Source organism: Pan troglodytes, chromosome 4 (genome assembly GCF_028858775.2).
Source record: "Pan troglodytes isolate AG18354 chromosome 4, NHGRI_mPanTro3-v2.0_pri, whole genome shotgun sequence".
Classification (NCBI taxonomy): Eukaryota; Metazoa; Chordata; class Mammalia; order Primates; family Hominidae; genus Pan; species Pan troglodytes.
This window is the reverse complement of record NC_072402.2, coordinates 60,452,287-60,468,186: the sequence shown is the minus strand read 5'-3', so window position 1 is coordinate 60,468,186 and position 15,900 is coordinate 60,452,287. Positions and strand designations below refer to the sequence as shown.

General features: G+C 37.5%; 1 protein-coding gene across 4 annotated transcripts in view; it reads right to left on the bottom strand.

The window, feature by feature from the left end:
• Window positions 1-15,900, bottom strand: part of ARL15 (ADP ribosylation factor like GTPase 15) — a 429,148-nt gene that overhangs the window by 309,081 nt on the left and 104,167 nt on the right. Inside the window, exon 1 of one of the 4 annotated variants that reach the window (XR_010157239.1) lies at window positions 1-15,900. This exon is cut by the window's left edge and continues 16,017 nt beyond it; it is cut by the window's right edge and continues 75,794 nt beyond it. The exons of the other annotated variants lie outside the window; for them this stretch is intronic. The gene's annotated coding sequence lies outside the window, so the exon portion shown is untranslated. 4 annotated transcript variants of the gene reach the window in all.

Sequence of the window (15,900 nt, the reverse complement as noted above, 5' to 3'; positions counted from 1 at the left end):
GAAGACAGAAGGATGAAAAGGGCCTAGCTAGTTTCCTGGAAGCATTGGATAAAGGTATTAATCCCATTCATAAGGCCATAGCCCCCAGACTTAATAACCTCCTGAAGGCCTCACCTTTTAATACCATCACATTGGGTCTTAGGTTCCATCATATGAATTTTGGGGAGGACATGCACATTCAAACCATAACAGCTACTATCAGAATAATGGAAAATAACAAGTGTTAGCAAGGATATGGAGAAATTAGAACCCTTGTACACTGTTGGGAAGAATGTAAAATGATACAGCCACTGTGAAAAACAATATGGCAGTACCTCAAAAAATTAAAAATAGAATTATCATCTGATCCAATAATGCCATGTCTGGATATATACTCAAAAGAACTGAAAGCAGGATCTGGAAGAGTTGTTTGTACACTCATGTTCATAGCAACATCACTCATAACAGCTAAAGCATAGAAGTACCCCATATGTCCATCAACAAATGAATGGATAAGCAAAATGTGATATATACATATAATCGATTACTATTTAGCTATAAAAAGGAAGGAAGTTCTGACATATGTTACAGCATGTTTCAACTCTGAGGACATAAGACTAAGTTAAATAAGCCAGCCAACCGTAAAAAAGACAAACACAGTTTGACTCTACTTACATAAGATAGAATTAGTCAAAGTCATAAAGACCAAATGTAGAATGGTAGTTACCAGGAAATAAGGAGGGGGATACAGGCAGTTATTGTTCAATGGGTATAGAATTTCAGTGTTACAAGACGAATAAGAGTCATGAAGATGTATGCTGGTGATGGTGGGGATATAACATTATAAATGTATTTAATACCACTGAGCTGCATACTTAAAAATAGTTAAGATGGTGAATTTTATACGTATTTTACAAAAATAAAAAAAATTTTGAAAAAAAATCCCACAACAATTTATAACTCATCCCAAACCTATTCCTCCTGAAACTTTCCTCCTTAGTTAACAACAGCTCCATTTTTTCAGTTGCTCAGGCCAAAAACTCTAGAATAATCCTTGGCACCCCTTTTTCTCTCAAACCACACATCCAATCAATCAGAAAATTCTGTCAGCAATAGCTTCAATATATATCCAGACTCCAACTACTTCTCACCACCTCTACCCTTACCACCCCAATCTAAGCCACCATCATCTCTTGCTTTGATTATTCCAAAAGCCTCACACTGGCTCCCTGCTTTCACTCAAACCTCCCTATAGTCTATTTACAGCACAGTAGCCAGAGTGATCCTGTTAACATATGTCAGATCAAGTCTCTTTTCCACTCAAAATACTCCAAAGGCTCCCATCTCACTCAGGTTAAAAATTAAAGCCCTTATAGCAGACTAAAAGGTCCTATAAAATCTGCCTTCTTCCTCCTTCCTCCCCCACTCCTAATTATTTCTATGACAACATCTACTACTATTTCTTCACTCAGTCAGTTACTCCAAGCAACCTGGCCTTCTTGCAGTTCCTGGCCCACGCTTGGTAACATCCAACTTCAGGACCTTTGCACTTGCCATTCCCTCTGCCTAGAAATCTCTTGCCCTAGATATACATATGGTTCATAGTCACTCCTTTATGTTGTTTGGGTCTTTGCTCACATATCATCTTTCAGTAAGACCTGCCCTGATCACTCTTAAAAACTGCACATGTACCCTAAAACTTAAAGTATAATTAAAAAAAAAAAGCCAAAAAATTGCAACCTTTCCCACCACAACGTGTTCTAACTACCTTACATGTTTTCCCACAGAACTTACTGTCTTCTTACTTACTCAGTAATTTACTATTTATTTGTTTATTGCCAGTCTCCCCTCACTAGAACATAAGTCCCATGATGGCAAGATTTTTTACAATTGTTTTATTGAATTATTTCCTAACCTTTTATCATTGGACAGAGGTTGATGGAATTCTATATTCTAGCCACATTTTTCTTGAATGGAAGGAACATGCATCCTTTTAAATCACATCCTATTAAATTTGGCAAATCTTCTACTTTTATGTGACTCCTCCTGTGTTTTGTCTTCCTCTAGAATTATAACACTAAGGTCATGCTAATGACAAAGAGTTGGGGTGGGGGGCGGGTCTAGACAGAGTTTTAAAGTTTTCTAATCTTTACAAGAAGACACAAGAGGAGAAACCAGTCAGTCTGTTGAGAGAAAAAACAGAAAACGTTAAGTGTCATGAAAGTAAGAAAACTTAAGTGTTTCAAGAGGGAGGAGGTAAGCAGCTAAGATGAATGCTTCTGAGTAGTTAGATCAGAACACACAGATAACCACTGTATCTGGAAATATGGAGGATATTGGTGATCTTCACAAGCACCATCTTACTGGGGTGGTGAAGACAGAAATCAAGAGTATGTATTTAGGTCCAGTGACACTTTTCATTTGACATGTTTCACGTAGGACATTCCTTCCATTCCCATGGCTTCTACTATTTTGATGGCTTCTGAATCCCATATCTGCTTCAACGTCCTGCTCTGGAGAGCCAAACTAGAGTTTTTAAACTTCCTGTTAAACATCTCTATCTAGATATCCCTTAAGTACTCTCAAACTAATAAAAATCCAATTTCAGTATCAATCCTACCACCCACAAAAGAAACTTGTTCCTTCTTTCTATATTTCCTATTTCAGTAAATTGCAGCAGCATCCAATCCAACATCCAAAGCTTATCCTCAATCCTGTGTCTCTCACAATGTCCAAAATTGATACAAGTCTCTTACTTGTACTGATTTCACCTCTTAAATATTTCTGTAATACTCTAATCCAGGGGTCCTCAACACCCAGGCAGTGAACCGGTACTGGTCCATGGCCTGTTAGGAACCAGGCCTCACAGCAGGAGGTAAACAGCAGGTGAGCAAGGGAGCATTGTGGCTTGAGCTCTGCTTCCTATCAGATCAGCTACAGCATTAGATTCTCATAGAAGCGGGAACCCTATTGTGAACTGCACATGTGAAGGATCTAGGTTGCTTATGAGAATCTAATGCCTGATGATGTGAGGTGGAACAGCATCACCCTGAATCCATCCCCTCCACCCCAGTCGATAGAAAAACTGTCTTCCACAAAACTGGTCCCTGGCATCAAAAAGCTTGGGGACCTGTGCTCTAATCTATTCCTATTGTTTTACAATAAAGCCTTCATTTTTTTTTTTTTTTTTGCCAGAACTGTAACTACTTCAACTTATGTACTCTACCTAGCACATCATAGGTGCTCAATAAATATTTGTTGATTTCCTGAAATAGCTCACATGGCTCTGTTATAAATTGCTCAGATCTAGGTTTATAAAATTAATGCTTTCCCTTAAAAAGCTTGGTTGAATTTTTTTAAAAAACTGAATAATTGGGGGCTAGGATATCATGGATGATATTAAATAGTTATTTAATAACTGTAAATAAAAACATACAAGTTCTGTTGGATGTGGGTGTCCCCTGGGAGACTATGGTAGTGAACACTAAAATCCTAATGGCCATGCATTGGAATTATTCCGACTATTACTTTCTTTAGTTCCTTCTTATCCACCCAGTCTTCTTTGAAAACATGTTTCCCCTTCATAATTTAGCTCTATATTGTCTAAAAGCTATAACTTCAATCAAAGAACTTAAGCATTTTTAAAGCCAACAAAATACATGACATCAATTATTATCAGAGGCATGGACCCACTGCGATGTTCATTTTGAACAAGACGAGATAAGTCATTCCTGGGAGAACATAGGCAAGGATAAAAGATGATTCAAGCCTAATATGCAAGGTTCCTCACCTCTCCATCATTTTTATGAGACCCACAACATAGTCTTAACCCCAATAACCTCCATAGGGCCTCACCAAGAAAGGATAGAAAAGACCTCAGAAGTATTTTGGCCCTAAAACATTTTTGAATCAAGCTAGAGAAAGTTATGAAACTCAGTTGTCATACTTGACTTGCATCCAGAAACACAATTCAAATGAAGCATGTAGTCTAAATGGCTGATAGTTTTCAGCTGGCTGTACTTTCCAGCCACCTAATATGAAAAATCTAATCTCACCCTAATAAAAATCTTTGACCTGGCAAAAAAAGAAACATATACCTTTGTGGTAAGGTGAGGAGAGGAGGGAGGTAACAGAAATGGTAGAATGACCTCACAGGGTTTTGGCTTTTAAACACTAATATTTATAGATTAAAAACTGTCTGAAAGGTTAAGCTTGGAAAGAATCTACTTCAGATACCTGATACAGCACAGGCACAAAATGAACCATGTTTGATCTAACTTGTACCAAGGGAGAATTTTACCTTTAGCTTTACCAACTTCCCAAGAGGACTTCTAGTCACGCTCCTTCAAATCCCAAAGGCCTGCGTAGTGAGGTATGCCACAAAGAGTAGGGTGTCTCAGTCCTCCTCTACTAGTAGATGGAAGTCACAGGGAGATATCTCGAGACATTCAGGATGTTTATTTACTCAGAAAGTAAATCTACATTCCTTTTGTCCAACAGGCAATATCATTCTTATTTCTCAAGGCCCAAGGTCCATAACTACTTCTCCCCACTTAAGGCTTACACTACATTCTGTACTCTCAAAATACTTAGTTAATGTTGCTAATGTACTATGTACTTCACTATGTACAAGCCAAATTAAGCCACCTGTGGTCAATATATACCTGGGCAGCAAGGCTCAAGATAGATCCTATATTCAGACATCATCAATGAAAATACAGAAAAAAATCAACCCAGACTTTACTGTATTTATCCTTTATTCATTAAGAAACATGCAAAAAGCTCAGGAGAATTTTAAAAGGTTACAAAACATGGTGATGGTTTAAATAGCTACTACAACAACTGAAGGCCCCACAGTCATTTCACAAGCTAGAGAAGGAAATAATTTGCTCTTTCCACTAATCTGACAGTTGGCCCAACCTCTGATATTTCAGGAGACCTTTTTTCTGTTATCTCTAGTCCACTTATAAGCACATATGAGGACACACACTTAATTTTTCTCTATTTTTTCTCATGTCTAAAGTAATACCTGTAATGAATAAGTTGATCAATCAGAAATGTGTAAAGGAAAAAAGAAATGTCCCTTCATATTCAACCCTCCTAGAGATGATCAGTGCTCAATCCTTCAACTTTTCTATGCATATACTAATATATATATACATCTTTCTCTTTTCTTTTAGTACAAAAATGGAATCATAGTATGCATACAGTTATACAACTAGCTCATTATTTTTCTGACAACTATGTATTAGTCCCATTTTAGGATGAGAAAACAGACCCAAAGAATAGGTGATTTGGCAAAGGTGACTCAGCTAATAAGTGATGGAGTGGGAATCAAGCCCAGAAATCTGGCTGTAGAGTTTCAGTGCTCCCCTTCCAAATAGCAGAAAAGCTGTAGCCATCTTCTCCTGTGTGCTACCAAGCAAACCTGTGAATATGCTAGGACATATTCATCAAAGCAGAAGAGGATTCCACCTGATTCTTTTTAATGTCAGCATAGAATTCTATTGTATGGCTACCCCAAAATTTATCAGTCTCCATTTGGTGGCTAAATACATGGTTAATTTTAAACTATATAGAATTTAGATTTTTAGAGCTAGAAAATACCTTAAAGAGTATGTTTTATGGCATCAAAAGTTCTCAAGATAGATGAACTTACTAAAGCCCCAAATCTTGAAGCATATTCATCAAAAAGATCACAGGTTTGCTTGGTAGCAGACAGGAGAAGGTAGGCTGCAGCTTTTTCCACTATTTAGAAGTTGAACACTCAAATTCGAGAGCCAGATTTCTGAGTTGGATTCCCACTCCAACACTTACTCAGCCACGTTTGCCAAATCACCTAAAAAACTGGGCCACCTTTGCCAAATGACCTAAGTTATATATATGGTCCTGTTTTCTCATCCCAATAATGGGACTAATATACAGTTGTTGTCAGGATTAAATTAGTTATAATGTAAAATACTTAGAGTATTGACTTAGAAATAAAGCAGTAAGTGCTAATAACAATAATTATTATTTATGCCATACTAGTTCAAGCCTACCTTAAAAAATTATTAAAATTTCTGTTCTCGGTGTGGGTAGAACAGAAAACACAAACTTTTGGTTGTTATTTGAGATTTTGGCATTTACACATTCAGTGCTCTTTCTTCATTATTATTTAATTATTAAAATGTAAAACTGTGATTAAACAGCTGCAGTGGGATATATTGAATTATAAAGGATTTGAGTATATTAAACTGAAATAGAATTCTAAATAGAAATGTGAACATACAGTTATGCTAGAATTGTTTGTTACCTATAGAAGCCACCTTCAAATGAGAAATGGAAGAAAACAAGAAAATAAAAATCATCAGTGCCACTGCATTTTCATTCATATGAGTTTCACAATAAAGGATGAAAACTTTAAACTCTGAAGAATATACTAGTCAATATATATTGATTCTTCAATAGTAAAAACACCTGGCATATTTTTGGGAAACAGATAAGTTCATTTCAGTTCTTCACAACATATAGATTTGTACTTCCTTTCATATTGGTGGTATTTGTCTTCAGTTTTTTTTTTTTTTTATTTTTTTACTTGAACACACTAGACTGAAGTGTAGTAGCAGAGTCCAAATTGTTTGAACATCTTTCAGCAGCAAGAACACAATGTTATCTGGCAATTCATTGTAAAAAAGCAGCATGAACTTGTCTGGGTGTTCTCCAGGTAATGAGAAATATCTCATGAATGCCAGGGAAAGAACTTTAAATGACTGCTCTTTTAACACAACTTTCAGGCAAATGTCTTAAGGCCAGTGTCACAGAAAAGCACCTGATTGGGAGGGGGTGCCCCTACTTCATGATCACACTAGCTCGGAACATAATTAAAACTAATCCTTTTACCTGCCTACATTTCTTACAAGCACTCTGTTCAGTACAGTACATAAAAAAGGTCTGCATGTTTTGCACCAAGATTCAATCAGTACTTCAACATTTTGGGGGAAATGCAAGTCCAAACAACAGCTCATTCACTTATTTAAAACATTCAGCTATTTTAAAAGGCTTAGAAAACAGAGCATAAGGAGCTGAAATTGTGGCAATAATCAATAGCTTACCAACCAAAAAGAGTCCAGGACCAGATGGATTCACAGCCGAATTCTACCAGAGGTACAAGGAGGAGCTGGTACCATTCCTTCTGAAACTATTCCAATCAATAGAAAAAGAGGGAATCCTCCCTAACTCATTTTATGAGGCCAGCATCATCCTGATACCAAAGCCGGGCAGAGACACAACAAAAAAAGAGAATTTATACCAATATCCTTGATGAACATTGATGCAAAAATCCTCAATAAAATACTGGCAAACCAAATCCAGCAGCACATCAAAAAGCTTATCCACCATGATCAAGTGGGCTTCATCCCTGGGATGCAAGGCTGTTTCAATATACGCAAATCAATAAATGTAATCCAGCATATAAACAGAACCAAAGACAAAAACCACATGATTATCTCAATAGATGCAGAAAAGGCCTTTGACAAAATTCAACAACACTTCATGCTAAAAACTCTCAATAAATTAGGTATTGATGGGATATATCTCAAAATAATAAGAGCTATCTATGACAAACCCACAGCCAATATCATACTGAATGGGCAAAAACTGGAAGCATTCCCTTTGAAAACTGGCACAAGACAGGGATGCCCTCTCTCACCACTCCTATTCAACATAGTGTTGGAAGTTCTGGCCAGGGCAATCAGGCAGGAGAAGGAAATAAAGGGTATTCAATTAGGAAAAGAGGAAGTCAAATTGTCCCTGTTTGCAGACGACACGATTGTATATCTAGAAAACCCCATTGTCTCAGCCCAAAATCTCCTTAAGCTGATAAGCAACTTCAGCAAAGTCTCAGAATACAAAATCAATGTACAAAAATCACAAGCATTCTTATACACCAATAATAGACAAACAGAGAGCCAAATCATGAGTGAACTCCCACTCACAATTGCTTCAAAGAGAATAAAATACCTAGGAATCCACCTTACAAGGGACATGAAGGACCTCTTCAAGGAGAAATACAAACCACTGCTCAACGAAATAAAAGAGGATACAAACAAATGGAAGAACATTCCATGCTCATGGGTAGGAAGATCAATATCATGAAAATGGCCATACTGCCCAAGGTAATTTATAGATTCAATGCCATCCCCATCAAGCTACCAATGACTTTCTTCACAGAATTGGAAAAAAATACTTTCAAGTTCATATGGAACCAAAAAAGAGCCCGCATCGCCAAGTCAATCCTAAGCCAAAAGAACAAAGCTGGAGGCATCACGCTACCTGACTTCAAACTATACTACAAGGCTACAGTAACCAAAACAGCATGGTATTGGTACCAAAACAGAGATATAGATCAATGGAACAGAACAGAGCCCTCAGAAATAACGCCGCATATCTACAACTATCTGATCTTTGACAAACCTGAGAAAAACAAGCAATGGGGAAAGGATTCCCTATTTAATAAATGGTGCTGGCAAAACTGGCTAGCCATATGTAGAAAGCTGAAACTGGATCCCTTCCTTACACCTTATACAAAAATCAATTCAAGATGGATTAAAGACTTAAACGTTAGACCTAAAACCATAAAAACCCTAGAAGAAAACCTAGGCATTACCATTCAGGACATAGGCATGGGTAAGGACTTCATGTCTAAAACACCAAAAGCAATGGCAACAAAAGCCAAAATTGACAAATGGGATCTAATTAAACTAAAGAGCTTCTGCACAGCAAAAGAAACTACCATCAGAGTGAACAGGCAACCCACAAGATGGGAGAAAATTTTCGCAACCTACTCATGTGACAAAGGGCTAATATCCAGAATCTACAATGAACTCAAACAAATTTACAAGAAAAAAACAAACAACCCCATCAAAAAGTGGGGGAAGGACATGAACAGACACTTCTCAAAAGAAGATATTTATGCAGCCAAAAAACACATGAAAAAATGCTCACCATCACTGGCCATCAGAGAAATGCAAATCAAAACCACAATGAGATACCATCTCACACCAGTTAGAATGGCAATCATTAAAAAGTCAGGAAACAACAGGTGCTGGAGAGGATGTGGAGAAATAGGAACACTTTTACACTGTTGGTGGGACTGTAAACTAGTTCAACCATTGTGGAAGTCAGTGTGGCGATTCCTCAGGGATCTAGAACTAGAAATACCATTTGACCCAGCCATCCCATTACTGGGTATATACCGAAAGGACTATAAATCATGCTGCTATAAAGACACATGCACACATATGTTTATTGCGGCACTATTCACAATAGCAAAAACTTGGAACCAACCCAAATGTCCAACAATGATAGACTGGATTAAGAAAATGTGGCACATATACACCATGGAATACTATGCAGCCATAAAAAATGATGAGTTCATGTCCTTTGTAGAAACATGGATGAAATTGGAAATCATCATTCTCAATAAACTATCGCAAGAACAAAAAACCAAACACCGCATATTCTCATTCACAGGTGGGAATTGAACAATGAGAACACATGGACACAGGAAGGGGAACATCACACTCTGGGGACTGTTGTGGGGTGGGGGGAGGGGGGAGGGATAGCACCGGGAGATATACCTAATGCTAGATGACGAGTTAGTGGGTGCAGCGCACCAGCATGGCGCATGTATACATATGTAACTAACCTGCACGTTGTGCACATGTACCCTAAAACTTAAAGTATAATAATAATAAAAAAAAGAGAAAAAAAAGAAATAAATAAATTAAAAAATTAAAAAATAAATAAATAAATAAAAGAAAACATAGCATAATGGTGTATCAAAATGACAAGTCCTCATCGGAGGCACTGCATCCAAATTTGCTTACCTCAAACTTTGAGAAGCAGCCAAGATATGAAAACTCTAGAGAAGGAAAAACTTATGCCATGACTGGCAATAAGAAACAGGCTACAGAAACAACAAGTGTTTACAAACCAATTGAGGGTACTTAAGTTACACAAGGAAGGATAATAAAAAAAATCATCTCTAAAATTAGTTGATATAATCATAAACCAACATCCTAAAAGGGTTACCTGTACTAGGGTTAGGCAGAGTTCAGTGTTGCTCTGTCCTCACATTCATGGTATAACTGAGAGAAAATAAAGGGAATATCTTAACTTAGGTGCCACAGAAAATACATTTCACCCTGGCAATAAGCACTTCAGCTGTTGATGGCAAACTTTTTATTCATCTTTCCATACTCTATCACAGATAGGCGAAAACAACAACTCAATAAACTGAACCATAATTATACTTCTTCTGCAGTGCTTCTTCTCACACTTTATTGAAACATCACTTGTTATAATAACAAAAAGCGTACCTTCTCAACTAATCGGATTTACTTTCACCACTTTTTTGCAGCTCATTTGGATGATCACGATACATACAACACCTACGCCCTTCGTCTCCAATTAAATCCCTCAAATTCAGTGGGTTAGGAAAAAAAAAAAAGAGTTGAGTGATTCTCATTTATCTCAATAGCTTTCCTTGGTTTTACCCTCAGTTCAAATCTATGGCTTACCAGAGAGAAGACCAGAGCGCAATATCTCCATGGCCTTAGTCCTGACTCTATAATGAATCACTTTTAGTTTCTTTTCCCAGGTGCACCTCTTTCCATCTTTCTCAATTCCTTCACCCTATACTTCACCAACTACCCCACACGCTCCTCACCCTACACCTTACCAACTACCCCATACCCACCACATCACCATGAAAGGAATAAGCTTTTGTGTTTTCAGAGTCTGAGATATGAATAAGATTCTTTCCTTGGTCAAACTTCAGTTAGGTTTCCGAACCTTCTCTTAAACCCATCTGTGCACTTCTTTGTGAAATCCCATTTTAGCAAAGAGCCTGGCTAAGTCAGTTCAGCAAGAACCCTCGTATGTAATTTGGTCATCCTTCTCCTCCACCATCCCCCAGGTGATGTCTGATCACCCCAGCCAGTCTTCCGCAAGAATCCTGTTAGGTTGGTTTAGCCAGAGTCCCCCTTACCCCTTATGTTTCTTCTTAGTAATTTTCCATCCACTGACACCCACCCTGCTTTTTGGCTATGAATTCCTACCTCCCCATGCTGTACTTGAAATTGAACTCAATCTTTCCTCTTGCACTGCAAGAACCCATTGCAGTGGTCCCTATACCTATGGTGATGGTCCTGAATAGTCTTCCTGGCCTTTACTGAGCATCATTGAATAATTTTTCTTTAACATGTAACCCTAAGTCACAATGGACCATCTCCTTGACCTCCTAACTTTAGTAACTAGGGCCTCTTAGAAAACCTCAAGTCAGAAATTTAAAATTATATAGGGATAAAAATCAAGAGAGCAAGCTATGTAACTGGCAGGAAATTCAAAGCAAGAAGGAATTCCCTCACAGCACAAAAACATGGGTACCAACTAGAGTATATGGCACAAATAAATTCGAAATTTGACATTTTAAAAGTCATATGAATGAGCTCTCTCTTTAGCTCAATAATGACTCCTGTCCCTTTAAGTTTATTATTTAACTTATTTCTTAGGCAAGTATAATTAAGAAACAACCACCCATATTGTAGAATAATCAAGGCAGAAAAATTATATGTATTTGTGTGATACAGTATTATGGTAGGCAGAATAATGGCTCCTCCAAAAGATATCCATATCCTAACCCCTGGAACCTGTGACTGTTACGTTACATGGCCAGGGGGCATCAAGGTTACTAATCAGCGGACCTTACAAATATTATCCTGAATTAATCCAGGTAGGCTCAATGTAATCACAATTGTCCTTAAGCAGAAAGGAGGAAGTCAGAAGAGTCAGAATCAGGGAGATGGCATTGTAAGAAAGACTGACTAATCACTGCTGGCTTTGAAAATGAAAAGGGGCCAATAGCCAAGGAATTCAGGTGACCCCTAGAAGCTGGAAAAGGCAAGAAAGTGGAATCTCCTCTAAAGGAATGCAGCCTGGCTGACATCTTAGTTTCATCCTGGTGAGACCCATTTTGAGCTTCTGACCACCAGAACTGTAAAGTAATAAAATGGTGTTGTTTTAAGCTACTTAGTTTGTGGTAATATACCAGCAATAGAAAACTAGTACAAGTGGGATGCCAAAAAATGAATAATAAAGACCTAGCTCTTTTCAGTTATATAAAAGGTCATTTCATATGCAATTATCCTTAAAGTATTTGGAGGGGAGGGTGTTGTACTTTTGTTTTCTTTGTACCTATTTACAAGGTTTCCGAAAGTCAAATTATTATCTGAAATATCACCTTTCATGAATAAAATCAATAGAAAAAAGTCTTCATAGATTTCTGATGTGCCAGAATATATCCAATACATAAGCAATATATACCAGAAGTCCTAGGGAAGCACCATTTTTCCATTATAAGGATAGAAAAAGTTAATGTAATTATTCCCCATTCTATGCCATGATTTCAGGGGGTTCCCTATTTTCCATGTACTTATATAAAGCTCCCAAATTATCTTTAAAATAATCCTAGCTTGTTTTCTCCTCACAACTTGGCCTCATTTTACTCTCCTGAATCAACAGTAAGTCCCATCCCACTCCACCCTTACTATACTCAGCTCCCCACTCCCCCCTCACTGTTAAATACACATTTCTTGGTGTAAACCTCAGAGGACACAAATCTGCTTTAATACCAACAGAAAATATAATTATCCCTAATCAGATACAAAGAGTTTTAATATATTTCAAAACCAAACTGAATAACATTTAACTTCTCTTGGTCACTTACCATTAACCTTAACTGTATAGCATATAGCCAAGAATATCGACTTTTTTAAAAACAAAATACTTCGCAGCATCACAACTCCCCTTTCTCATCTACTGGAATAGATTCTGGATAATCAACTATTTTATATTTAACACTATTTGATGTCTTTTTATAAGCACAAATTAAACAAAAATAATAATCTCTTGTTTTTATTTCCTTATATAAAGTCTTTGAAAGTATGAGAAAATATCCAATGACTAAAGTCAATTTTATAAAATTATATTTTGGGAGATCTCTATGTCACATACACAAGCTTCTACCTCCCCTCAGTACCACTGGTTTTAAGATACTTGAAGATAATTTTAATCATGACAACATTTTTATGTATGTGTGGAACCATCAGCTAGTACTATTCCATACAAGGAATCACTCTCTGTTGGTCAATAATGTTTTCAGTAATCCAAAGTGAACTGAGGAAAACCAAGAACAAAAAGGGTTGGTTGGTTGGTTTCCCATAAAACTACCTTTTTTCAATTTAAAAGGACTTATTTATTCAAAGATTATAATGTTCCTACAGGCAGGGGCAGGAGGGTATTAGGGTCATGAAATGAACTCAGTAATAGTCCCTGAGGGTTGTTTTTCTAATGTCCTTATTGGCAAACTAAGTCCCACCTTTGCCTACCCCGCCAAGGTTTTTTTGTTTGTTTTTAATATTATGGTTCTATAAAATCCAAAAATCTGGAAGCTGCTACCTAAACAACTTTGAAAATTTCAGTGGTAAAGGACATAGTGTCAAGTTATATACAATTTTCTTTTCGAGAGAGGAAATCAATGTCTGTGTTTGTAAAATGTTAACCAAACCACAAAATATCTTTTTGTGATAATTATATTAATAACAGTGAGGGTGAAGACAAGACTGAACTTTTCCATCCATGAAGACACATGATGAAAAACAAATCACATATAACTATTATCTACGCCAGACTCCATTCTATTTGCTGTAATTCCCACAGGAGACATGCAGGAATTCTGCACTGCCCATGTTTTCAGAAATTAGGACTTTGATTTTTCCTTCCCTCTGCACGTTTCTGCTGAGAAGCCAGTCTTAAACTGTCATAAATAAGGTAAGACTTTTGGCAGATGCACACTGCTTCAAATTGCTCATCTGTACCTATATTGCCTAAATATGAATCTCCATTATCCCCTTGGCAATTACATTAACTCCAGACTGTGGCCTTCTTAAAATCCAGACAAATTACCCAATGCCCATACTTCTTTCTAGAAACTAAACATAATGCACACACTCTAAAGTTTCCAGTCAAGTCTTGAACTTTTTTTCTCAACCTCTTTACATTTCAGTGCAGATGAATAAGATTTTAAAACATAAAGGAGTTGATGCTTAAAAGCACACCCTAGGTATTGTGGATCAAAGGCCATAATTAAAGGATCAGTTCTGAACATTGTGCTGATTTTGGAGCAAACAAAGCTCATTTAGTAGTTATCGCTCAGAATCCAATCCAGGTATTTGTGTAGCTTGTGCACTGTTTTTCATGGAAGTACCTGGAGGAATGTATAGTCATTTACGAAGAATCATCTTTGCTATCAATTCCCTTGCCTGTTTTTTTCTTTTTTTCCTTGAGATGGAGTCTGACTCTTTTTGTCCAGGCTGAAGTGCAGTGGCACAATCTTGGCTCACTGCAACCTCCACCTCCTGGGTTCAAGCAATTCTCCTGCCTCAGCCTCCCAAGTAGCTGGGATTTACAGGTGTGAGCCACCACGCCTGGCCTCCCTTGAACTTTTCTAACTCCCTTGGTTGCACACTCCTCAAAAATCCCAACAACTGCGATGGCATGAAGAGCGCTCACTTTGGATGAAGTATTTTCCAAGCACTTTGGGAGGATTATTGTTTTTAATCCTCATAACTCCCCTGGGAGGTATACACTTTACATCAGGCCCCCATGACGGTAAAGGCATCTGCTCAGAGATCGCTTGCCCAAGATGACACTGCTAACAAGATCTGGGATTTGAACACGAGTCTAATCTGCTTTCAAAAAAATATAAACCACTGCATTGCACTGCCTGTTAGGGAAAACCCATCAGGGAATAAAAAGGTATTCCAGCTAGTTTGTTCCAAACAGAACAAAAGTTTAGGGACCACCCTTGGCAAAATACCAACGTCCCAGAATCATTGCCTCTCCTTACTGGCTGGCCCATCTGACACTTACCAAAGAGCAGTTCTTTGCCTTTAGAGTATAACCTTACAGAAGCTGAGGGCTTTGTTAGTTAAACTATTATGCTAGAATCCCAACCAGAAACTGAAACCTGATATCGTGTTTATGATTAATCATTCAACAAATCTTATTTGAGCACCACCATAATTAACTGTTAAGTAACTTAAATTCTGCTGTGGAGGACTAAATATGTGAAAGCCATGTTCCTGTCCTCTAGGAACTCCTGGTCAAAGGCACAGTAAGAACAAAGACTGCTCCAGAAACAGTAACTAAAGTTACCTGATGACCAACCAACTCTCTAACTTCCTTGTCCTTTTCCTCAAATTCATAATTTTCTGGTGAATGGAGAAGAAAGACATGAACACTGTTTAATACTTAAAAAGTATCTAGTGGAACAGACTAAATTGTCCTCCTTCCCCCTTATTCTTCTTCTGGTTTGGCCCTTTCTCCTCCACCCCTAGAATCTGTATTTTTTCTTTGGCTAATCTAGATTAATGATACCAGATTAAGAGAACTGGACAGGAAAAACAAAACAAACCAAACAGTGGGAGTAATAAATAGATTATATTGATCTGGCCCAAAGTCTATGTCTGTTTAATGCTAGTAGTTACATAGTTTATGTAGAGTTGCAAGGGGGTAAAAAACTAATCCCAGCACCTCAAATACCATAATTAGGACTTCTCGAAGCTTGAAAAGGGTGCCAGTAGGATCAACTTTCTGAGTTTGTACTCTTCACTCATTCAACCCATATTGACTGAGTGCCCACCAGTGCCAAGAGGTAGATATTTATGGTGAACAAGGAAGATATGCCCACAGCCCTCATTGAAGTTATAGTCTAGAAGGAAAGTCAATAGTAAACAGAGTCAGAAATGCATGTTTAAATACTGTCAATGAGAAGCACTATGAAGGGAAAGAACAGGGTGCCTCTTAAAAGTTTACCAG